General features: G+C 39.2%; 1 non-coding gene across 1 annotated transcript; it reads left to right on the top strand.

Moving 5' to 3' along the window:
- The first annotated feature begins 6,570 nt into the window (after positions 1–6,570).
- LOC122280226 lies at positions 6,571–6,674 on the top strand. The gene has a single exon (XR_006229811.1). It is a non-coding gene; the product is annotated as a small nucleolar RNA R71 (small nucleolar RNA).
- The last annotated feature ends 18,755 nt before the right edge of the window (positions 6,675–25,429 follow it).

Consider the following 25,429-nt stretch of genomic DNA (forward strand, 5'->3'; position numbering starts at 1 on the left):
GGCCTTGAAAGGCTTATTACAAAAATGTTTACCCCTATCATTGATAATGGCTCGAGGTGTTCCAAACCTTGATAAAATATTTTTTTTCAGAAATTTCAATACCACTTTGTGGTCATTGTTTTTGCATGGAACAGCTTCAATCCATTTGGACACATAATTCACAGCTACTAAAATGTAGAGATTACCAAAAGAAACTGGGAAGGGTCCCATGAAGTCGATGCCCCAACAATCAAATATTTCAACAATCAAGATTGGATTTAATGGCATCATATTCCGGCGGGTAATCCCTCCCAATTTTTGATAGCGCTCACAAGTTTTACAAAATTCATGGGTGTCCTTGAAAATAGTAGGCCAATAGAAACCACATTGCAAAATTTTAAAAACAGTTTTCTTTCCAAAAAAATGGCCACCACATGCCCCAGAGTGACAAAAAGATATCACACTTTGAAATTCTTTATTGGGAACACATCGTCGAATTATCTGATCTGGGCTATATTTAAACAGATATGGATCATCCCAAAAGAAATTTCTTACCTCCACAAAAAATTTCCTCTTATCTTGTTGAGTCCAAATGTGAAGAATTTCACCTGTAGCAAGAAAATTAACAATGTCAACGTACCATGGCACTTGAGATATACCAAAAAGTTGCTCATCTGGAAATGTGTCTCTAATAGGAACTGTCTCTATAGAATCTGAAAGAACAAGTCTAGACAGATGATCAGCAACAACATTCTCAACTCTTTTTTTATCTTTGATTATCAAATCAAATTCTTACAGCAAAAGGATCCATCTAAGCAACCTGGGCTTTGCATCTTTTTTCACTAAAAGGTACTTTAACGAGGCATGATCAGTAAAGATGGCAATTTGAGATCCAATCAAATAAGAGCGAAATTTGTCAAGTGCAAAAATTACTGCAAGTAGCTCTTTTTCAGTTGTTGAATAATTCATTTGAGCATTGTTTAAAGTTCTACTTGCTTAATAAATAACACAAGGCTTTTTGTCCTTACGTTGGCCCAAAACAGCTCCAACAACATAATCACTAGCATCACACATAATGTCAAATGGTAAATTCCAATCAGGTGATCGCATAATTAGGGCTGAAATCAACATACCTTTTAGCTTTGTAAAAGCTAACTCACAATTATCAGTCCACACAAAAGAATTTTCCTTTGAGAATAAATTGCACAAAGGTCTAGAAATTGTGCTGAAGCCTTTAATGAACCTCCTGTAAAAACCTGCATGACTTAGAAAAGATTTGATATCCTTGATGTTCTTTGGGATGGGCAATTTAGAAATTAATTCAATTTTGGCCTTGTCCACTTCAAAATCTTGAGAAGAAACAATGTGACCAAGAACAATCCCTTGAGTGACCATAAAATGACACTTCTCCCAGTTTAAAATCAAATTCTTTTCTTTGCATCTAATCAGCACTCTTTCCAAATGAGTCAAACATTCATCAAACGAATCACCAAAAATAGAAAAATCATCCATGAATATTTCAACGAAACGCTCTACCATGTCACTGAATATGCTCATCATGCATCGTTGAAATGTAGCAGGAGCATTACAAAGTCCAAATGGCATCCTTCGATATGCAAAGGTACCAAATGGGCATGTAAGAGTGGTCTTTTCTTGATCTTCAAGAGCAATCTCAATTTGGTTATATCCAGAATAACCATCTAGGAAGCAATAGAATTGATGACCCGCTACACATTCAATGATTTGATCCATGAATGGTAGGGGAAAATGATCCTTTCTGGTGATAGAATTCAATTTTCTGTAGTCAATGCACATACGCCAACCAGTAGTAACACAATTTGGGATCAATTCATTGTCAGCATTCTTAACTACAGTCACACCAGATTTCTTGGGTACCACCTGCGTGGGACTAACCCATTTGCTGTCAGAAATAGGGTAAATGATCCCTACATCCAGAAGTTTTAACACCTCTGCTCTGACAACCTCTTTCATGTTGGGGTTCAGTCTACGCTGCATCTCTCTAGACGGTTTAGAATTGTCCTCTAAATAAATCCTGTGGGTACAAATCAAAGGATTGATGCCTTTGATATCAACTATGGTCCATCCTATTGCCTCTTTGTGTTCAATGAGAACACCAATTAATTTGCTCTCTGAATTTCATCCAGTTTTGATGAAATGACCACTGGTAATGTCTCTGCTTGGCCTAAAAATATATATTTGAGATCAGGAGGTAGAGGTTTCAAGTCAAGTTTTGGTGTTTGCACACTTGAGGGGAGAGACACGATATCATGAGGTGGTAATTCCTCAAAACGTGTTTTCCATTTATCAGTGTCCATTATAGGAGTAGATTCTAGCAAAAAATTCATAGATGCAAGCACAGAATCATCATGAAAATTTGTACCATGAACCAAACAAGCCTCAAGAGGGTCAGAAAAACTTGACAAATCATATTTATTTTGAACAAGAGTTTGGATCAGATTTACTTCATGCATATCATCGTCATCACCAGGTCGTTTACAAATATTGAAAATATTCAACTCCAAAGTCATGTTGCCAAAAGAAATTATCATCACACCACTCCTACAATTTATTAAAGCATTTGAAGTTACAAGGAACGGCCTACCCAAAATTATAGGAATGTTACCTTGGTGGGTTTAAGTTCACCAAGATCCAACTGATCATATACCGAGTAGGGTAGGAGGTTAACACTAGATCCGAGGTCAAGTAAAGTTTTTTCAATTTTAAAATTTCCAATCACGCAGGAAATTGTTGGACAACCGAGGTCTTTGTATTTTGGAGGAGAATTGTTCTGGAGGATAGCGCTTACCTGCTCAGTGAGGAAAGCCTTCTTTTGCACCTTCATCGTACGCTTCACTATGCACAAATCTTTCAAAAATTTAGCATACGATGGAATTTGTTTGATTTCATCCAACAAAGGAATGTTGATTTTTACTGGTTTGAAAATTTCAAGAATATCAGCATTTTGAACCAACTTGTGAGAATGTTGCAACCTTTGGGGAAATGGGGCAGGTATTGGGGCTTTCACAGGCATATCTAATTCAACATTCTCAAGTTCACCATCACTCTTGGAATTTAAAGAATTGTTGATCTCATCAACTTTCATTGTTGAAATACTCTTATCAATTATTTTTCCACTGCGTAGAGTGGTGATAGACTTGGCATGTTCAATTTTGAATCAGAGGGATTTGAATTTCTTACCTCAAATTTACCTTTGGGATTCGGCTGAGGATGAGCAGGAAAATTACCCTTTTCTTGAGCATGCAATGCAGAAGTCAAGTCGCTAATAGAACTTCTCATCTCAGTAATGGCTTGCATTGTCTAAGTATTGATATTGGCTTGTCCCTGTATAAAATTTTGTAACGTCTCCTGTTGCGCCTAAACTTTGACTCAAATTAATGAACCAAAAATTTAGTGCAGTTTTACCTGCAAGTATACAGGTGTTGTAGTATCTTACAGGATCGAATCCACAGGGATTGACTTTTGTGATAAAGTAAATAAATTCAGACAATGAAACGAAATTACTAAAAGAAACGTACAATCGAATATAAAGATATGGAGAAAGACTAAGGTTTCGAGGATCTGTCTAATAATTTATGATATTGTTTCCGATTGATTTACTTCAATTAAACTAGAATAATGATTCCATTTAATTGGAAGATTTAGCAGTTAAGATAAAAAAAAAATAGTTGCTTATGATTGAGCGTGAACGATTGATAATTAAAACATTTACAAATCTATTTGAATACCACAGGGATTCCTCAAGCATTCACTGTATTCGGAAATCACAATGAATCAAGACGAGTATATAGATAATCAAAATATCCAATAATAAAATCCTTCAATCGATCAAGCTCGTAGAATAAATTTTACGTGAATTCGGAAACAATATTTAAATCATTAAACTTCACCTCTAACCTTATTATGGAAATTTAGCAAATCATATTTATTATATGTGCTATAGAAACCATATAAATATTATTCATTAGAAAACTAAAATGAAATACAAGAAATACTAGGCAACAATTTAGAAACAACAAAATTTGGAATCTAGTCAACGTCAAAAGAATAAAGCTCACGACGTTACTAAAATGCATAAAACAGAAATTGAAACTATAAGATATTCATCAAGAAGAAGCTGCAGCCCGATGCCAAACGAAAAACATGAAGAAGCAAAAAAAATAAAACTCCAACCACTTCAACTCCACGTTATACTCAAGCACCAATCTCTCCATGTTCCTTTCTCCACCAAAATAAATCCCATCCAATTAGATTACTCCAGCCGGCTCACACATCCATCCCCCACATCAACTTCTTTTCACATTAATCCCCAAAGAAAATCTAGAAACTCTTTACACGTCTCCCTCTACCTCTCTACAACCGACCTACACATCTCCAAGAAAGAAATAATTCCAGCCGACTCCCTTGTTCTCCAGCTAATCACCTATCAACGATTGCTTCTCTTCTCTTTCAACCACGTAGCTCTCACCCTTCTATCTCTTACGTAACCTGCCTTCTTTCACTTCCAGAATTTCTTTTACTCACCTGCACCTCACTTTTCAGTAAAATACAAAGACACCTCTCATCACTTTCCAGCACAACACTAAGGCACCTCACTTTCTTCCACTCACAAGTCTCAACTCTATTCAATTCCAACACATGAATTTATTCCAACCAATAAAAACTAAGAAACCGACTTGCTCTCCCACTAAGAAGCCGACTTTCTCCTCTCTATCCCTCACTTAATCATGCACCGACTACCTTCTTTCACTCACATCCAACTCTAATTCTCTCAATATCTCTCCACGTACCCCTCTTACTCTCACAATTCCAACCGATTGCTCCCCTTTCTTTCCAGCAACTCTCATTTCTTTCACTCACACGTCTCCACCTCAATGTCTCTTCTCACCCTCTCTTACCAAAATAGCCAATTCAATTACTCCCCTTCCCTTCAACCGATTGCTCCCCTTTTATAGACTCCCACGTGATATAACTCCCTTAATGCAATTTAAGCACGGCACTTCCTTTTCTTTTTTCTGCACGTCTCCCTCTCTACAAGTCAAGCACGGCTCTTATATTCAATGTACAACTCTCTCCAATCCAAGTAATGCACGGCACTTTTCTTATCTCTTCTCTTCACAAGTCAAACACGTACAACACACCTCAACTCTCCTACATCCCCCACTTAACTTTCTTTTCTGCTCTCTCTCCACGTCTTCCTTCTCCCTCTCTTTTCTCTTTTCATCCAGCAATATATTTATATATTAAGTTGGCACCAAATTTCCCCCAACCACAATTCACAGCTGACTTCTCTTGTTGAATATGGCACTCTACTTCAAGCACGGCACTTCTCTTATCTTCATCCTTTTCAATTTCTGCCGTCCAGCCACACACACACACATATATATATATATATATATATATCTTTAGATGGCTGCCTCAAGTTGGTGCTGCCCTTCCTCCAAGTCAAGTTAAATAGCCGAATTCTATCTTCAATTCACACTTGGTTGAAAACTCAAGCATGTCTTCATACTTCAAACGGCTTCTCTTCCAATCCATCACATGTTCCTTAATTTAGCTGCACCAACCGATGAAAGTTAAGCCAAACAAGCAGCTGCCCAATTACGTCCTTCCTTCTCTTCATCAATTAATATGCACTTTTAGTCGAAAGTTCCAACCTGATCCCATTTGAATCTTATTTAAACTGAAAATAAGAAGAAAGAAATAACACTCAAAAATAAATTAAAAGAAAAATAAATTATCAAAAATAGACTATATATGTGAGGAAATATTGTCCCATTAAATTATACTTATAAAATTAAGCATAAACATGATATTAATCAATTAAAAATCACAACTCGTATTTATACTTATTAACTATTTTTCCATCTAAAACCAATAATAGTGTCATGAAGAATTTAAAATATATTGGTTTTAAATAGCTAAAACATGTAATATTTTAGCTCAATCATCTCCTCAAGGGTTTTCTTATGTGGAGGCACATAAGGAGTAGAAGAAGAAGACCCTTGAGGATTTTGATTTGAATTGGACTCATTCCTCCAACTAAAGTTGGAGTGATTTCTCCATCCAGGATTATATGTTTCTGAATAAGGGGAAGAAAATGGTTTCCTATAAGAATTCATGACATTTGCTTGTTCGTGCAACACCTCTTTAAAAGCAGGGAATGTTGGACAATCCTCAATTAGGTTCCACTAATCTCACATATGCCACAATTCTCTTCTTCTTTTTCAATGGCCTTAGCCGAATTTACCTTCCTAAGTTCGATGGCTTCGACTTTCCTTGTCAGACTTGCTATCCTAGCATTCACATCATCATTTCCTTTAAGAACATACATACCTTCTTGAGACATGGCACTGAGTTTGGGCTTATTTGACCAATCAGAACGATCTGTGTTATCCCAAGATTGGGCATTTTCAGCTAAGTGGTCAAAATAGTCCCAAGAATCATCAGGATCTTTATTTAAAAATTCATCGTTACACATCATTTCTACAAACTGACGCATTTGAGATGTTAAACCTTCATAGAAAAAAACTAATGGTGCACCAAGTCTTATAGCCATGATGTGGGCAAGTTAGCATTAATTCTTTAAAACGTTCCCAACACTGAAAAAATGTTTCATTTTCCTTCTAAGAAAAATTCATAATATTTTTGCGAAGATTGTTGGTCCTATGAGTAGGAAAAACTTTTTCAGAAATTCTCTTTGCATTTCTTGCCTTGTGCCAATAGATCTTGGTGTCAAAGAATTCAACCAATTTTTAGCTTTTTCTTTCAAAGAGAATGGAAACAACTTTAATCTAACAACATCATCATTGTTAATTTGGGTTTGTAAAGTTGCACAAACTTCTTCAAATTCTTTCATATGCAAATAAAGACTTTCTGAGTCTAAGCCATGAAACTTGGGAAGTAATTGGATTACTCCTGGTTTTAAATCAAAATTCCTTATATTCGTAGGGAAAATCATGCAAGATGGAGTACTTGTCCTTGTAGGCTGCAAATATTCATGTAAAGTTCTCATTGGTGGATTATTTTGTGCCTCCTCATTTTCTTGTTCGTTATGAATACTATGATTGTTAGCCATGGTATTAGAATGAGAATTTTTAGAATCACCAGACAAAGTATCAACCAACTCTTTTAAAACAATTTCCTCTCTTCTCAATCTACCCGTTTGATCACGTTGCCACGAGATCATTCATCATAGAGGATCAAGCACATTCAAAGACTAAAAAAAAAAAAAAAAAAAAAAACAAAATGCAAAACAAGCAAGAAAGTAAAAGAAATTAATTTTTTTTTTGGAATGAGATTACCAAATGGTATGAATATGGAAGCAATGTTACATGCTCTCTTTTCCGTAAAAATCGTACCTGCAAAAACAATATGAAAAACAAGTAGCAAAAGATTTCTAAAATATTTGTTTTTTCTTGTTGTTTTTTTTTAAAAAATTGTCACACGTTGCAATCCCCGGTAACGGCGCCAAAAAACTTGTTGCACCTAAATTTTGACTCAAATTAATGAACCAAAAATTTAGTGTAGTTTTACCTGCAAGTATACAGGTGTTGTAGTATCTTACAGGATCGAATCCACAGGGATTGACTTTTGTGATAAAGAAAATAAATTCAGACAATGAAACAAAATTACTAAAAGAAACGTGCAATTGAATGTAAAATAAAATTATTGAGATGAAGATTTGTAAAATAACTGAATCAAACTAGAATGATAAAATGAATTGATATGGAGAAAGACTAAGGTTTTGAGCATCCGTCTAATAATTTATGATATTGTTTCGATCGATTTACTTCAATTAAACTAGAATAATGATTCCGTTTAATTGGAAGATTTAGCATTTAAGATCAAGAAAAGTAGTCGCTTATGATTGAGCGTGAACAATTGATGATTGAAACATTCATAAATCTATTTGATTATCACAGGGATTCCTCAAGCATTCACTGTATTCAGAAATCACAGTGAATCAAGATAAATATATAGATAATCAAAATATCCAATAATAAAATCTTTCAATCGATCAAGCTCGCAGAATAAATTTTACGTGGATCTAAAAATAGTATTTAAATTATTAAACTTCACCTCTAACCTTAATATGAAAATTTAGCCAAACATATTCATTACAAGTACTATAGAAATCACATAAATATTCTTCATTAGAAAACTAAAATAAAACATAAGAAAATACTAAGCAACAATTTAGAAATAACAAAATTTGGAATCCAGTTGATGCCGAGAGTATAAAATCCATGCCATCATTGAACTGTAGAAAATAGAAATGAAACCAGTAGATTGGACGAAAACTCCCTCCACATCAATTCCCTTTTTTCAAACCGACCTCACACACTTTAATTCCCCACCAACCGATTTTGATCTCCACTCAAACATAAATCCTAGCCAATTAAATTAATCCAGCTGATTTCTTACTTCTTTCACTCACCCAATTAAAACTCTCTCTCGCCTACAGACCGATCGACCGACTCTAATCCCCAACCGACTCACTCAACTTCTCCTCTCTATAGACTTGTTCTCGTAACTTCAAACCAACCGACTACTAAAATCCAACACATGAACCGATTGTTTCTTCAATCTCCACTCCAAACAAATGACTGACACTCCTTTTAATCCCTCACCTACTCAGCCAAAATAATTCCCCATCAACCGATTCTCACCTCTAACTCCATCTAAGCACGACACTCCCCTTTTCCCTACACGTCTCCCTCTCTACTCACCCTCTCTACTTCTCTACTCACCCTCTTTCCCTTCCCCAACCAAGTCTCACTCCAGCCAGGAGGGGCTTTCTTTCAAGAAAAATAAACTCAAGCACCCACCGACACCTCTCTCAATTCCAAGCACTGACCGACTCGCTTAATCCTATCCCCACTCTTCTGCTTTTCTCCGTCCAGCAATATATATATATATAGCTGCCTCAAGTCGGTGCCAAACTCCTTCCTCCAATCCCAATTCATTCCAGCCGACTTCTCATAAACAATCTCCACAAGTCAAGCACGGCACCTCTCTTTCTTTCTCTTTTCACACCATCCGACTCGAGAGCTTCTAAATATTTAATTGATCTGCTTACCACGTTTACAGCACCGAAAGCACCTCTTGTCAACGTAAAAGTCAAGCCAAATAACAACAAGTTGCCGCCTCAAGCCTTATGTTCACACTCCACCGAAAATTCAATCTCAGTTTCTTTTATTTTTTTTTCTTTTCACTTTTGCCGTATACATCCATACCATCCACCTCCATGTCCTTTACTTATTTTTCTTTTCAACATGCCTCTACTTGGTTTCAGCCCCCTTTTTAGACTTTGACTTTGCATGTATTTGTCCACCTCAAAACATTTTCTTCATCACATGTGTTTATGAACAAACAAGATAAGAAAGTCACCACCGAAAAGTCATCTTCAGTATCTTTTTTTAGCTGCCAAGTACACTACTTCCTTCCATCTCTTCATTCCTCTAAATTAATATGCACTTTTGGTCAAAAGTTTCAACCGGATTCCATTTAAATTTTATTTAAGCTGAAAATAAGAAGAAGAAAAATAACACTCAAAAATAAATTAAAAGAAAAATAGATTATAAAAATAGACTATATATGTGAGGAAATATTGTCCAATTAAATCATAGTTATAAAATTAAGCATAAACATGATATCAATGAATCACAACTCGTATTTATGCTTATTAACCATTTTTCCATCTAAAACCAATAATAGTGTCACGAAGAATTTAAAATACATTGGTTTTAAATAGCTAAAACATGCAATATTTTAGCTCAATGAGTTTTCACAAGCTATAGAAAGATGTGATTGCAGTAAATGGATCGATGCTATGAAAGAAGAGTTGAAATCCATGGATCAAAATCAAGTTTGGGATCTCGTTGAGTTGCCTGAAGGGTGTAAAAGAGTTGGGTGTAAATGGGTCTTTAAGACCAAACGTGACTTTAAAGGAAATGTTGAACGACATAAGGCCAGACTTGTTGCTAAGGGTTTCACCTAGAAAGAAGGCATTGAATACAAAGAGACATTTTCTCCAGTATCTAAAAAGGATCTTTCATAATCATTATGGCATTGGTGGCTCATTTTGATTTAGAGTTACACCAGATGGATGTGAAAACAACTTTTCTAAATGGAAGTTTAGATGAAGTGGTCTACATGGAGGAGCTAGAGGGCTACTCAGAAAAGGGCAAAGATCACCTAGTATGTAAGCTTAAGAAATCAATATACAGGCTCAAGCAAGCTTCCCGAAAATGGTACTTCAAGTTCAATGATACCATTACTGCCTTTGGATTTAAAGAGAACATCGTTGATCGATGTATATACCTAAAGGTCAGTGGGAGCAAATTTATATTTTTTATCCTAGTTGATGATATCTTGTTGGGTAGTAGTGATATTGGCTTACTTTATGAAACCAAGGGTTTTCTATCTAAGAACTTTGAAATGAAAGATATGGGTGAGGTATCCTTTGTAACCAGAATTGAAATCCTCCAGGATCGAAAACAAGGACTGTTGGGATTGTCTCAGGAAAGTTACATAGAAAGAGTTCTTGAGAGATTTGGCATGAAAAATTGCGCATCACTTGATACTCCGATATCAAAAGGTGATAAGTTTAGCCTATCATAATGTCCTAAAACTAAGTGGGAGCGTGAAGAGATGGCAAAAATTCCCTATGTTTCGATTGTGGGGAGCTTGATATATGCATAAATTTGCACGAGATCAGACATTAGTTTTGCAGTTGGCATGCTTGGGCGTTACCAAAGTAACCCAAGGATGTCTCATTGGAAAGCAACAAAGAGGGTATTGGGATATCTGCAAGGTACTAAGGATTACCAGCTTACCTTTAGGAGAATTGAAAACTTAGAGGTAACTGGATACTCAGACTCTAATTTTTTCGGTTGTTCTGATAGTAGGAAATCTACTTCTGGATATGTTTTTCTACTAGCTGGTGGAGTGATCTCATGGAAAAGTATGAAGCAAACTATCACTACTTCATCAACAATGGAGGCTGAGTTTGTGGCATGCTTTGAGGCCACAGTTGATGCAGGGGGATCCGAGACAGATGATGCTGAGCTGTCAGATTGCACCTTGATGGCGCTGAGATATCATGAGTTGGCAGATCAGCGCAAAGGCGGGAATTGATTGTGATGTGTTCCTCATTGGGGCCATTTTGAGTGCGTTTCAGTCTTTTGGCCATAACTTTGGCTACGGGTATCAGAATCGCACATAAGACCCCAATTCGGAAATCTCTTTTCGGCGCGTACGCTGTCCACATTGAGAATGGTTCCATGTGCCTTTTTTTCGACCTCAAATTCTACTGTTTTCCCCTCCGAATCACTAGTTTTAGTTATTTTTTACTATTTATGGTAATATTTCACTTGTCAGTTAGGAAGTCATTTTAAACCCGATTTGGGCCGAATTTTTTGCAGATTGATTATTTTATTTCGAATTTCAATTTAGAGTGATTTTTGAGATTTTGCTATTTTTGGAAAAATTCGGATAAACACGATTTTTGGCTATAACAGTCCGGCTTGTGGATTGATTTTGATCATTGCTTGATTTTATAATATTCCGTTAAACCCTAGAGACTTTTCTCTCTTGTTTTGGGCCATTTTTCTCCTATGAATCATCTGTTGGAACTAGCCTGCAGGATAATCGCTATTCTGTCCAGCGTCAACAGTGCATGGTTTATGGCTGAGGAACTTTATCTTAGGGCTTAGAGTTGTCGACTCTATAGACAGGCCGCTGAGAATTTATTGTGATAATTCCTCTGCAGTATTTTTCTCCAAAAATGATAGGTATTCTAAAGGTACTAAACACATGGAGCTCAAATACCTAAGTGTCAAAGAGGAAGTGCAGAAACAAACATTGTCTATAGAACATATTAGTACTACGCTTATGATAGCAGACCCATTAACAGAGGGCCTAGTAGCGAAGCAGTTTAAAGAGCATGTTGACATGTTATTGAGCTCGTAGATGTTTTATTTTGGACACTTAATGATATCTAGTATGGTTGTTTTGTTTTTGTTTTCTTGTCTTTTCACTTCTTTGTACATTGAATGGTTTGGAAGAATGATGACAAGATAATATCTACAACAGACATGAATTGGAACCTAAGGCATCACGGTATTAGCCTTAATTATCCCAATTAAAGATCATGTAAAATTAGTTACTGGTGTTGTGGTACATGGAAGGGAATTTGTTGATTATATAACAAAGGACCGCCATGACTCGCATCAGTAGTTGATTTGATGTTGATATTACAGAATTCATGTAATGTACTTTGAGCTATGAAAGTTTCAGGAAATGAATTTGCGCAGTATGGTTAATTTCCTGTAATAAACCCATGAACGGAAATATTATTTTATGGGCATATGGGCCAAGTGGGAGAATGTAAGAGTTTTTATTAAAACTCTATGTCCCACACACCCATATTAATAGAGTTTGAAATAGCTGAAACTTATCAGATAAAAGATGAGTGATAACGAGATAAGAAAACTCCTAAGAGATAAGATTAAAACTCTATATCTCTAATTATAGTTAGATACAAACTCTGAGATTTCTTGATGGTCAGAAATCTATAAATAGTACTGAGGGGTTAAAAGGTTCTCACCTACAACATTATAGTGCCTTTTGTCATCGTGAGACACTTGTGAGGCAAGGTTGTTAGGATGATCATTCCCTCATAGCCATATCTAATTCTTCATCGAACTGATGGAGAAAGGTACGCATTTATTCCTCACTATTTATTATTGTAGATTATATAAAATCGAAGATCCATTTATTAATGTTCATTTTAAAATATTTAACAATAGAATTGTAGATCGCCAAAATAAATGAACAAAGAAACAAATAGATCCAAATACGTACATACCTGAAAGTCAGTTCATACAGCAAGAAGAAAAGCTAGTTATGAACTAAGAAGATCTGGGCTAGCTTGCAAAGTTTGCTCGATCAGGTTTGTACATACTAACTACATAGCTTGGCGTATGGGTGACTATATCAAAATTGAGGCATAAGGAAAAGATTATTAGAAGCTTAAATTGTTTTTTTTTAATACAATAGTATAATTGTGATGACCCATTTTTACGTGCATTTTCACTGAAGGAGTGTTTTTAATTTAATTAATATAATAGTTCTTTTATTTTAAATTATTGTATTTTAATTGGTTTTATTTTATTTGATGTGGTGTTTAATTTATTTTAGTCGTTTTATGTTTTTAAAATTGTTTTCGACGGATCAGTTTTTGGTTTTTAGAAGTGAGGACTGGACCTCATTTCTTTTCCCTCATCTTTTCTTTTTCCTTTTTTCTTTTTTCTTTTTCCCTTTTTCTTTTTTCTTTTTCCTTTCCTTCTTTTCTTCTTTCTTTCTTTTTCTTTTCTTCTTCTTTCCATTACCCTCCCGCGCGCTACTTCTCTTCCCTCTCCCTGTCGCCATCCGTTGACCCACCCTGATCCATTGCCGGAGTAGCTCCCACGAGCTCAACTCCGTTCAGCCCCTTTTGGCGCTTCCACCGCCATTTCCACCGCCACCCATGGCCAACACTCACTTCCTTTAGCTTCATAAACATCTCAAGACCATTCCCTATAAATTTCGTGTCTTGGTTTGTCCCCGTTCAAAAGTGGGTAATTTATTACCCACAGCCACAGTGTAAAATAGACTGTTACGTTGCTTTTTCTCAGCCGTTTGCAACGCTGCGACCTTTCAAAAAATACCTTATAGCGCTGTAAGTATTTTTCAAACTCTACTTTTAGATTTAAATATATTATGCTCTTATAATAATTATTTGACTTCTGGTTGGTTGATTCTAAACTGAGTCCGAGGAGTTCAGGGGTCAGATGGATAAGGACGGAGTTGCTTGGTTTGGTTGTTTGTGATTGATTGGTTATTTGTGCCTTGAGGTTGCATTTACATGGTGCATTCACGTGCATTTTATTTAAATTGAGAAAAATCAGGTTTTGTTGGCGTAAATGGATTTTCGGGTGCGTGTGTATCACGACCCCAAGCCGGGATGGGGTATTATTTCAGTGGAGCTCCTCTGGTCACTCGGGAGTGGATAATACTGAGTGACATCCCCTGGGTTGTCGCTGGACGACGATCAGATCACACGATACGGCAACGCAGTTGTGTCGACTCCGTGGTCCCTAGAGTGGCAGGGAGTAGAGGATGGCCTGGTCTAGGGACGCGCTGGGCACGAGTACTGGGCATCGCTCGTTTAGGTGTGGCATAGTAGCCAGGGTGTGCAGATGATCCCTAGGGGAGATCATGGTGTATGCAATAATTGGATCGGTTTTATGGTTTTGCTTATGGGCCATTTTCTGGGAGAGTGATGAGGTTTGGTTTAAGGCTATGTGATCCATTTTTTGGGAAAATGGTGGTTTGTTTTGGGCCATTATCAGGGATAATGGCGAGGTTTTGTTTAAAGGTTATGTTTTCGGGCCAAATGAGATTTTGGCGTGCGTGGAAAAATGTGGTTTTGTGGGACAAGTGCATTCGCATTCTTTCATGCATATTGTTGAGTTTTATATGTTTTTATCTTGTGGCATTTGGATCTTACTTACCTGCAACACCATTTTTGGTACCATAGATTTTGGTGTAGAGATCGAGAAGAAGGAGGAGGCTGAGCCTGAGGATGCGGCTCTGCCGGAGTTCTGAGTTGGAGTTATGCTTTGTAGTTGGTTTTAAAAAAATATCTACGGTTTGTAATATTTTATTATGTATGATTTGAACGGCTTTGTATTAAACAATAAAAAATTCTGGTATTTAGTTTATGACTTTGCTATCCGCTGCATGTTTCTTCGTGCACATTTGTTGCTTATACACACACTTGACACTTGGCAATAGGGAGGTGACCCGTGATGTCACCATTCGGACGTCTCGATTTCCCCGTATCCGTATGTGGGGATTTGGGGGCGTCACAATAAGAAACTATATATTATGTTGAATATAAATACTATAAAGTTTTACTTTTTTTTAATTATGTAATTATACACTAATTGCAATTTTAAGTGTTTATTTCTTAATTATAAGGTTAATAAATTTTTATTTAATCAATTAAAAATAGTATTTCTAAATGTTTTAGTTTGTTTAGAGTCTTTTTTCTATTTTAGAAAGTGTCTTCCTTGGGAGCTAGTTAGCCTTCTAGTATTTATTATTTTCAAAACAACATTATTTTATGTATTTTTATATAATTTCTTATAGGAGTTAATAGCTTTTATTTCTTAATAAAGACTATTAATAATTTGGTTTTTAAGATCAGGCGCTCTCAAATGATGTGGGGGACCTTGGATAATTACAAGGTCGGCCGACATGGTCCCAACCATTTAGTGTCACCCAATTCCAACTGCCGGCCAGCTCTCAGAATAAAGAAGAGATTTTTTTAATGGACAGTGCTACATCCACCGCTCCCAATGATAGCTACTGTTAGTTATATATAGTATTTATATATATATATATATATACTTTTTAACACTTCTAAATATTTTTTTTTAAATTCACAATATAATTAAAAACACATCCTTAATCATGTAGTAACAAAACAAAATGTGACCAGTAGCTCCCAGTGGGAGCTGGGAGCAGTGGAAATATCATTTCCCTTTTTCAATAGGAGAATGTTAGGTTGCTCTAGCATATATCAATGTATAGGTTGACGTGTTTTTTTTTATGTATTTTTAGTTTTTTAAAAGGTACATTTTTAACTATATAGAAATATTTTGAAAAAAATAGACATATTCACTAGCTAGTTGTCACTTTTTTTATAATTAAAAAATTAAAACAGACAAGCAGTTAAATTAAAGGGAGAAAATCAAGGGCTACTTAGCATTTTCATTTTCAATATTCTGTGGTGCATGAGGAACTATCCTGTGACGCCCCCAAATCCCCACGCACGAACACGGGGAGATCGAGACGTCCGGTTGATGACATCACGGGTCACCACCCTATCGACGAGTGTCAAGTGTGTGTATAAACAACAAATGTGCACAAGAAACACACAGCGGATAGCAAAGTCATGTAACTAAGTACCATAATTTTTTCTTGTTTAATATAAAGCTGTTCAAAACATACATAATAAAATATTACAAAACACAAATATATTTTTAAATCAACAACAAAACTTAAACTTCAACTCAGAACTCCGGCAAAGCCGCATCCTCGGGCTCAGCCTCCTCCTCTTCCTCGAACTCTGCACCAAAATCTACGGAACCAAAAATGGTGCCGCAGGTAAGTAAAATCCAATCACCAATAGATAAAAACATATTAACTCAAACAATATGCATGAAAGAATGCAATGCACATGTCCCATAAAACTATAATTTTTCCACACACGCAAAAAACCCATTTGGCCCAAAAACATATCGCTTAAAACCAAGTCTCGCCATTATCCCAGATAATGGCCCAAACCACCATTTTCGCAGAAAATGGACCAAAAGCCTCAAAACCAAACCTCGCCATTTTCCTATAAAATGGCCCTCATCCGAAAACCATAAAAACGATCCAATTATGCATGCACCATGATCTCCCCTAGGGATCATCCGCACACCCTGGCTCTGTGCCACACCGCAAGTAACGACTACGCGTCTGACACCTAAACGAGCGATTTCCAGACTCGCACCCAGTGCATACCGGGCCAAGCCATCCTCTAGTCCCCGCCACTCTAGGACCACGGAGTCAACACGACAGCGTTACCATATTGTGCGATCCGGTCGTTGCCCTGCGACAACCTAGGGGATGTCACTCAGTATTATCCACTCTCGAGTGACCAAAGGAGCTCCACCGAGATAATAACCCATTCCGGCTTGGGCTCGTGAGACACACGCACCAGAAATCCATTTACGCCAACAAAACACGATTTTCTCAATTAAAATAAAATGCACATGTATGTAATATGTAATGCACACCTCATGGAACAAATAACCAAGCAATCACAAACAATCAAAACCAAGCACTCCGTCCTCAAACCATCCAACCTCCGAACTTCTCGGACTCAGTCCAGAATCAACCAACCAATAGATAAATATTTATTACAAGAGTAAATAAAAGTAGAGTTTGGAAAATACTTATAGCGCTGTATGGTATTTTTTGAAAGCTCACGGCATTGCAAACGACGGAACAAAAGCAATGTAACAGCGTAATTTACACTGTTGCCGTGGGTAAGGGTGGAGGCGAAAATGGCGGTAGGAGGCCAAAATACCCAAATCGGAGAGTTAGCTCTTGGGGACTGTTCTGGAGACGGATTGAGGCCGGAAATGGGTGGGTTAGGATGGAAATGAGTCGATGATGAAGTAGTGAAGAGGTGGTGGTCGGAGGTGGAGCGAAGGCAGCAAAACGGAGCAAAAGTCGTTTGGCTTGATCGTGACTTTCCGGCTAAACGGCGGCACGGTTGGGGATGAAAGTTGGTGTGACGCCCCAAATCCCCACGCACGGACACGAGGAAATCGAGACATCCGGATGATGACAACTCGGGTCACCACCCTAAGACGAGTGCCAAGTGTGTGTAAGAGCAACAAATGTGCAAAAGGAAACGCAGCGGATAACGAAAGTCATATAACTAAGTACCAGAATTTTTCTTAATATAATACAAAGCTGTTCAAAACATACATATTAAAATATTACAGGACATAAACATAATTTTAATCTAAATACAAAGCATAAACTTCAGCACCCCGGCGGAGCCGCATCCTCGGGCTCAGCCTCCTCCTCCTCATCCGCGATCTCAAACACTATGCATGAAGTATGCCCAATGCACGTCTCATAAACCACATCTCAAAACCCATAAAAACATATTTTTTTTCCACGCACGCCAAAAATTCCATTTGGCCCAAAAACATATCCTTTCCAAATATCACGCCATATCTATCTCAACCCATTATCCAATTAATCCGTATGCACCATGACCTCCCCTAGGGGTCATCCGCACACCCTGGCTCCAGTGCCACACCGCAGGTTACGACCACGCATGTGACACCTGACGAGCGATGCCCAGTTCTGCGCCCCGCGCGTTCATAGCCAAGCATCCTCTAGCCCTCGCCAGCGAAGGGCCACGGAGTCGGTGCGTAGAGCGATGCCCGGTTCCACGCCCGGCGCGTTCGTAGCCAAGCATCCCCTAGCCCCCACTCCTGTCGTCGCCCAGCGACGACTCAGGGGACGTCACTCAATTTATTCCGCTCCCGAGTGACCAGAGGAGCTCCACCGAGATAATACTCCATCCCGGCTTGGGGTCGTGATACACACGCACCCGAAAACCCACTTACGCCAATAAAACAGGCTTTTCTCAAATTAAATAAAATGCACGCCCATGCACCATGTAAATGCGATTTCAATGCACAAAACGATCAACCAACCATAAATCAATAAAACAAGCAACTCCGTCCTCCATCCATCCGACCCCCGAACTCCTCGGACTCAGTCTGGAATCAGCCAACCAACAGATAAATACTTATTGAATGAGCAAAATATATTTAAATATGAAAGTAGGGTTTGGAAAATACTTACAGCGCTATACGGTATTTTTAGAAAACACGCGGCGTTGCAAACGGCGGAAGGAAAGCAACGTAACAGTGAAAATTCACTGTGGCCGTGGGTTGTAAAATACCCACTTTTGAACGGGGACAAACCAAGGCTTGGGATTGATAGGGAATGGTCTAAGGATGATTATGAAGCTAGTGGAAGTGAAGTTTGGCCGTGGGTGGCGGCGAAAACGGTGGTTGGTGGCCGGATTTCCCAAAATGGAAAGCTAGCTCATGGGAGCTGTTCCGGTGGCTATTAGAGGCCAGAAATGGATGGGTTAGGACGGCAAGGAACCGGTGATGAAGTGGTGAAGAGGTGGTGGCCGGAGGTGGATCGACGGCGGCGGATCGGGGCAAAATCAGTGGGGCTTTGTTGGGCATTTTCCGGCCAAATGGCTGGCCGGATGGGGCTGGGGTCCGGTGGGGTGGTGCGCCGGAGGGAGGGGGTTCGACCGGTGGGGGTGGTGTCGACCACGGTGGCCGAACGGCGGTGGGTCGGGGCTGAGGTTGCTTCCGGCGTGGGAGAGGAGAGAGGGAGGGTCGATGCACGGGAGAGAGAAAAGGAAGAAGAAAAAGAAAAGAAAGAAAAAAGAAAAAGAAAAAGAAAGAAGAAAAAGAAAAGAGAAAAAGGGAAAAAAGGAAAAAGGGAAAAAAGAGATGTAGGAAGAAATGAGGTCCAATCCTCACTCCGGACAACAAAACAAATCCGCTGAGAACGAGATTAAAAACCGTAAAACAAATAAATAAATGAAACACAACATCCAACAAATAAAAACCAAATTTAAAACGCAATAATTTAAAATAAATAAAGCAATATATTAATTAAATTAAAAACAATCCTTTAGTGAAAATACACGTGAAAGCAGGTCATCACATTCTCCCCCCCTTAAAACAAATTTCGTCCTTGAAATTTGCAAGATGAACTACCAACTTAAAGCAAGCCACATAAAATCATATTAACCAACTGTGACCAAGATTATGATACGTACCTTCATTACTCAAACAAGTATGGGTACTGCTCCCTCATGTCCGCTACTCGCTCCCAAGAGAAGTCTTGAGCTAATGGATCTCCCCACGCCACCTTAACCAAAGGTATCGTCTTGGACCTCAACTGTTGCTCCTTCCAATCTATGATCTGCAACGGAACAACCTCATAAGTGAGATCCGGTTGCAATTGAATACCCTCTGGGTCGACGAAGCGTGGCTCTTGCTGTCCAAAGCTCTTCTTAAAGGACGATACGTGGAAGACATCATGAATATCCCCAAAATACTCTGGCAAAGCAACTCTATAGGCGATGGACCCTACCTTCTCCAGAATCTGAAAAGGGCCGACATACCTCGGATCCAGTTTCCTCTTCTTACCAAAACGCTTAACACCTCTCATGGGAGAGACTTTGATATAAACCCAATCACCAACTTCAAAAGACAACTCTCTCCTCCTGGTATCAGCGTAGCTTTTCTGGCGACTCTGAGTTGCTGCCATTTTATCTCTGATGATCTGGACTTGGCTTTGCATCTCTTGAATTATTTCGGGTCCAATAATCTTACTCTCCCCGACTTCGTCCCAACACAAGGGCGATCTACACTTTCTCCCGTAAAGAGCTTCATAGGGAGCCGTCTGAATGGTCGCATGGAAGCTGTTATTATATGCAAACTCTATGAGCGGCAAATGGTTTTCCCAACTCCCTTGAAATTCCATGACACATGCTCGCAACATGTCTTCAAGGGTCTGAATGGTGCACTCCGATTGGCCGTCTGTCTGAGGGCGGTAAGCAGTACTGAACTTCAACTTAGTACCCAAAGCTGCCTGCAAACTTTTCCAGAACTGCGACATGAACCTTGGGTCTCGATCCGACACTATACTCTTTGATATGCCGTGCAGTCGCACTATTTCTTTCACGTACAAGCGTGTCAACTTACCCAAGGAGTCGGTGTTATTAACAGGCAGGAAATGAGCACTCTTCATTAACCGGTCAACAATCACCCAAATAGAATTTTTCCCACTAGGCGTTCTCAGCAAACCCACTACAAAGTCCATCGTGATGTCATCCCATTTCCACTCAGGAATAGGGAGGGGTTGGAGCATACCAGCGGGTCTTTGATGCTCGGCCTTCACTTGACGACATGTGTGACATTTCTCGACAATATCCCTCTTCATTCCATCCCACCAGTAATTTTTCTTCAAGTCCCGGTACATCTTTGTACTGCCAGGATGAACTGAATAAGGGGTCACATGAGCTTTTGCCATGATCCGCTCCTTGAATTCTGAATCTTTGGGGACCACTCTGCGATCTCGGAACCGAAGTATCCCATCTTTATCCATACTATAATGCAACGGCCCTCGTGATTTTTTGACCCTTTTTCTGATATTCAACAGCTTTGGATCCTTCCTTTAAAGAGTCTTCAATTCTTCAAAATCAGTTACCCGAATATCAAGAACTGAAGATAAAATCTCTTCTTGCTGCGAACTCTCAATTAGGAGCCTTCTCATCTCACAAAGCAACGAATTCAATTCTGATGGCTCGGCTTCATCTTCCAAGTGCGATTTTCAGCTCAAAGCATCAGCAACTATATTAGCCTTCCCCGGATGATATTTGATCTCACACTAGTAGTCACTGATTAGCTCTAGCCATCGCCTCTGCCTCATGTTTAGATTTTTCTGGGAAAACAAATGCTTCAAGCTCTTGTGATCAGTGTATACCTCGCATGCTTCCCATACAAAAAGTGCCACCAGATTGAGTGCAAAAGCAATCGCAGCCAATTCCAAATCGTGCGTCGGATAATTTTTCCCATGGTCCTTTAGCTGACGAGATGCATAGGCAACAACCCGTCCTTCCTGCATAAGGACACAACCCAAACCAAACTTAGACGCATCACTGAAGACTACGAATGGCTTATGCGGTTCTGGAAGCGCTAACACTGGTGCCATCGTCAACCTGTTCTTTAATTCTTGGAAGCTCCTCTCACACTTATCTGACCAAACAAATTCTGTATTCTTCCGAGTCAGAGCTGTGAGAGGTCTGGATAGGCGAGCAAATCCCTCCACAAATCTTCGGTAATAACCAGCAAGCCCCAAGAAACTCCGGATCTCGCGCACTGTAGTCGGACGTGGCCATGACAAAATGGCTTCCACCTTACTAGGATCAACAGCCACTCCGTCTCGGGAAATCACATGCCCAAGAAATCTGACTTCCTCCAGCCAGAATTCACACTTGCTAAGCTTGGCATAAAGCTGGTGTTCTCTCAATTTCCCAAGTACCAGACGAAGATGATACACATGTTCTTCAACATCTCGGGAATAAATCAGAATATCATCAATAAACACTACCACAAAGGAAGCCAGATAAGGTCAAAATACTCGATTCATCAAATCCATGAAAGCAGCAGGGGCATTAGCTAACCCAAACGGCATCACCTTAAATTCATAATGCCCATACCTCGACCTGAAAGCAGTTTTAGGCACATTCTTGTCTTTGATCCTCAGCTGGTAGTATCCCGACCTCAAATCAATCTTCGAGAACACGGCTGCTCCTTGAAGCTAATCAAATAAATCATCTACGGCGGTGGGTCGGGGCTGAGGTTGCTTCCGGCGTGGGAGAGGAGAGAGAGAGAGGGTCGACGCACGGGAGAGAGAAAAGGAAGAAGAAAAAGAAAAGAAAGAAAAAAGAAAAATAAAAACAAAGAAGAAAAAGAAAAGAGAAAAAGGAAAAAAAGGAAAAAGGGAAAAAAGAGATGTAGGAAGAAATGAGGTCCAATCCTCACTCCGGACAACAAAACAAATCTGCCGAGAACGAGATTAAAAATCGTAAAACAAATAAATAAATGACACACAACATCCAACAAATAAAAACCAAATTTAAAACGCAATAATTTAAAATAAATAAAGCAATATATTAATTAAATTAAAAACAACCCTTCAGTGAAAATACACGTAAAAGCAGGTCATCACAGTTGGTGGGGTGGTTCACCGGAGGAAGGGGAAGAGATTGGTGGTGGTGGTGTGGCTCACGGCGCCAGCGAGCGGCGTTACTGGGTGGCTGGAAGCTTCGGCGAGAAGGAGAGAGAGAGAGAGAGAGAGAGAGAGAGAGAGAGAGAGAGAGAGAGAGAGAGAGAGAGAGAGAGAGAGAGAGAGAGAGAGAGAACGCACGGGGGGGTTGACGCACGGGAAGAAAGGGAGGGGAGAAAAAGAAATAAAAAGAAAAAGAAAGAAAAGAGAAAAAAGTGAAAAGGGAAAAGAAAAGAAAACAAAAGATGAAGGAAATAAATGAGGTCCAGTCCTTACTCTGAAAACCAAAACTGATTCGCCGAAAACGATATTAAAAACCGTAAAACGACTAAATAAATAAAACACAACATCAAATAAATTAAAAATAATTTAAAATACAATAATTTAAAATAAATAAACCACTATATTAATTAAATTAAAAACAACCATTCAGTGAAAATACACATAAAAACGGGTCATCACATCTTCCCCCCTTAAAAACAAATTTCGTCCTCGAAATTTGCAAGATCAAACACCAACTTCAAACAAGCCACATAAAACCACATAAAACCACCTGTGACCAAGATTAAGAGACGTACCGTCTTTTACTCAAACAAGTATGGGTACTACTCCCTCATGTCCGCTACTTGCTCCCAAGAGAAATCTTGAGCTAACGGATCTCCCCATGCCACCTTTACCAGAGGTATCGTCTTGGACCTCAACTGTTGCTCTTTCCAATCCATGATCTTCGACTGAACAACCTCATAAGTAAGGTCTGGTTGCAACTGAATACTCTCTGGGTCGACAAAGCGCGGCTCTTGTTGTCCAAAGCTCTTCTTCAAGGATGATACGTGGAAGACATCATGAATATCTCCAAAATATTCTGACAAAGCAACTCTATAGGCGACGGACCCTACCTTCTCCAGAATCTGAAAAGGGCCGACATACCTCAGATCCAACTTCCTCTTCTTACCAAAATGCTTAACTCCTTTCATGGGAGAGACTTTGAGATAAACTCAATCACCTTCTTCAAAAGATAACTCTCTCCTCCTGGTATCAGCGTAGCTTTTCTGACGACTCTGAGCTGCCGCCATTTTATCCCTGATGATCCGAACTTGGCTTTGCATCTCTTGAATAATTTCAGGTCCAATTATCCTACTCTCCCCGACTTCATCCCAACACAAAGGCGATCTGCACTTCCTCCCATAAAGAGTTTCATAAGGAGCCATCTGAATGGTCGCATGGAAGTTGTTATTATACACAAACTCTATGAGCAGCAAGTAGTTTTCCCAACTCCCTTGAAATTCCATGACACATGCCCGCAACATATCTTCAAGGATCTGAATGGTGCGCTCTGATTGGCCGTCTGTCTAAGGGTGATATGCAGTACTGAACTTCAACTTAGTACCCAATGCTGCTTGCAAACTCTTCCAGAACTGAGACGTGAACCTTGGGTCTCGGTCCGACACAATACTCTTCGGTATACCGTGCAATCGCACTATCTCTTTCACATACAAGCGTGTCAACTTACCCAAGGAATCAGTGTTATTAACAGGCAAGAAATGAGCACTCTTCGTTAACTAGTTAACAATCACCCAAACAGAATTTTTCCCACTAGGCGTTCTAGGCAAGCCCACTACAAAATCCATCGTGATGTCATCCCACTTCCACTCAGGAATAGGGAGGGGTTGGAGCATACCAGTAGGTCTTTGATGCTCGGCCTTTACTTGACAGCATGTGTGGCATTTCTCAACATACAAGGCAATATCCCTCTTCATTCCATCCCACCAATAAATTTTCTTCAAGTCCCGGTACATCTTCATACTGTCGGGATGAACTGAATAAGGAGCCGCATGAGCTTCTGCCATGATCCGCTCCTTGAATTCTGAATCTTTGGGAACCACCCTACGATCTCGAAACTGAAGAATTCCATCTTTATCCATACCATAGTGCAACGGCCCTTGAGATTTTTTGACTCTTTTTCTGATATCCAGCAGCTTCGGCTCCTTCCTTTGAAGAGTCTTCAATTCCTTAAAATCAGTTACCCGAATATCAAGAACTGAAGATAATACCTCCACTTGCTGTGAACTCTCAATAAGAAGCCTTCTCATCCCACAAAGCAAAGAATCCAATTCTGACGGCTCGGCTTCATCTTCCAAATGCAATTTTCAGCTCAAAGCATCAGCAACTATATTTGCCTTCCCCGGATGATACTTGATCTCACACTGGTAGTCACTGATTAACTCCAACCATCGCCTCTACCTCATGTTCAGATTCTTCTGGGAAAACAAGTGCTTTAAGCTCTTGTGATCAGTGTAGACTTCACAAGCTTCCCCATATAAATAGTGCCGCCAGATCTTAAGAGCAAAAACAATCGCAGCCAATTCCAAATCATACGTCGGATAATTCTTCTCATGGTCCTTTAGCTGACAAGATGCATAAGCAACAACCCGTCCTTCTGGCATAAGGACACAACCCAATCCGAATTTAGACGCATCGCTAAAGACTACGAATGGCTTATGCGGTTCTGGGAGCGCTAACACTGGTGCAGTCGTCAACCTGTTCTTCAATTTTTGGAAACTTCTCTCACACTTATCTGACCAAACAAATTCTGTATTCTTCCGAGTCAAAGCTGTGAGAGGTCCGGATAGACAAGCAAATCCCTCCACAAATCTTCGGTAATACCTGGCAAGTCCTAAGAAACTCCAGTGTGCACTGTTGTCAGACGCTGCCATGACAAAATGGCTTCCACCTTACTACGATCAACAGTCACTCCGTCTCGGGAAATCACATGCCCAAGAAATCTGACTTCCTCCAACCAGAATTCACACTTGCTGAGCTTGGCATACAACTGGTGTTCTCTCAATTTCCCAAGAACTAGACGAAGATGATACACATGCTCCTCAACATCTCGGGAATA

Source organism: Carya illinoinensis, chromosome 10, assembly GCF_018687715.1.
Source record: "Carya illinoinensis cultivar Pawnee chromosome 10, C.illinoinensisPawnee_v1, whole genome shotgun sequence".
In the NCBI taxonomy this organism is placed as follows: domain Eukaryota; kingdom Viridiplantae; phylum Streptophyta; class Magnoliopsida; order Fagales; family Juglandaceae; genus Carya; species Carya illinoinensis.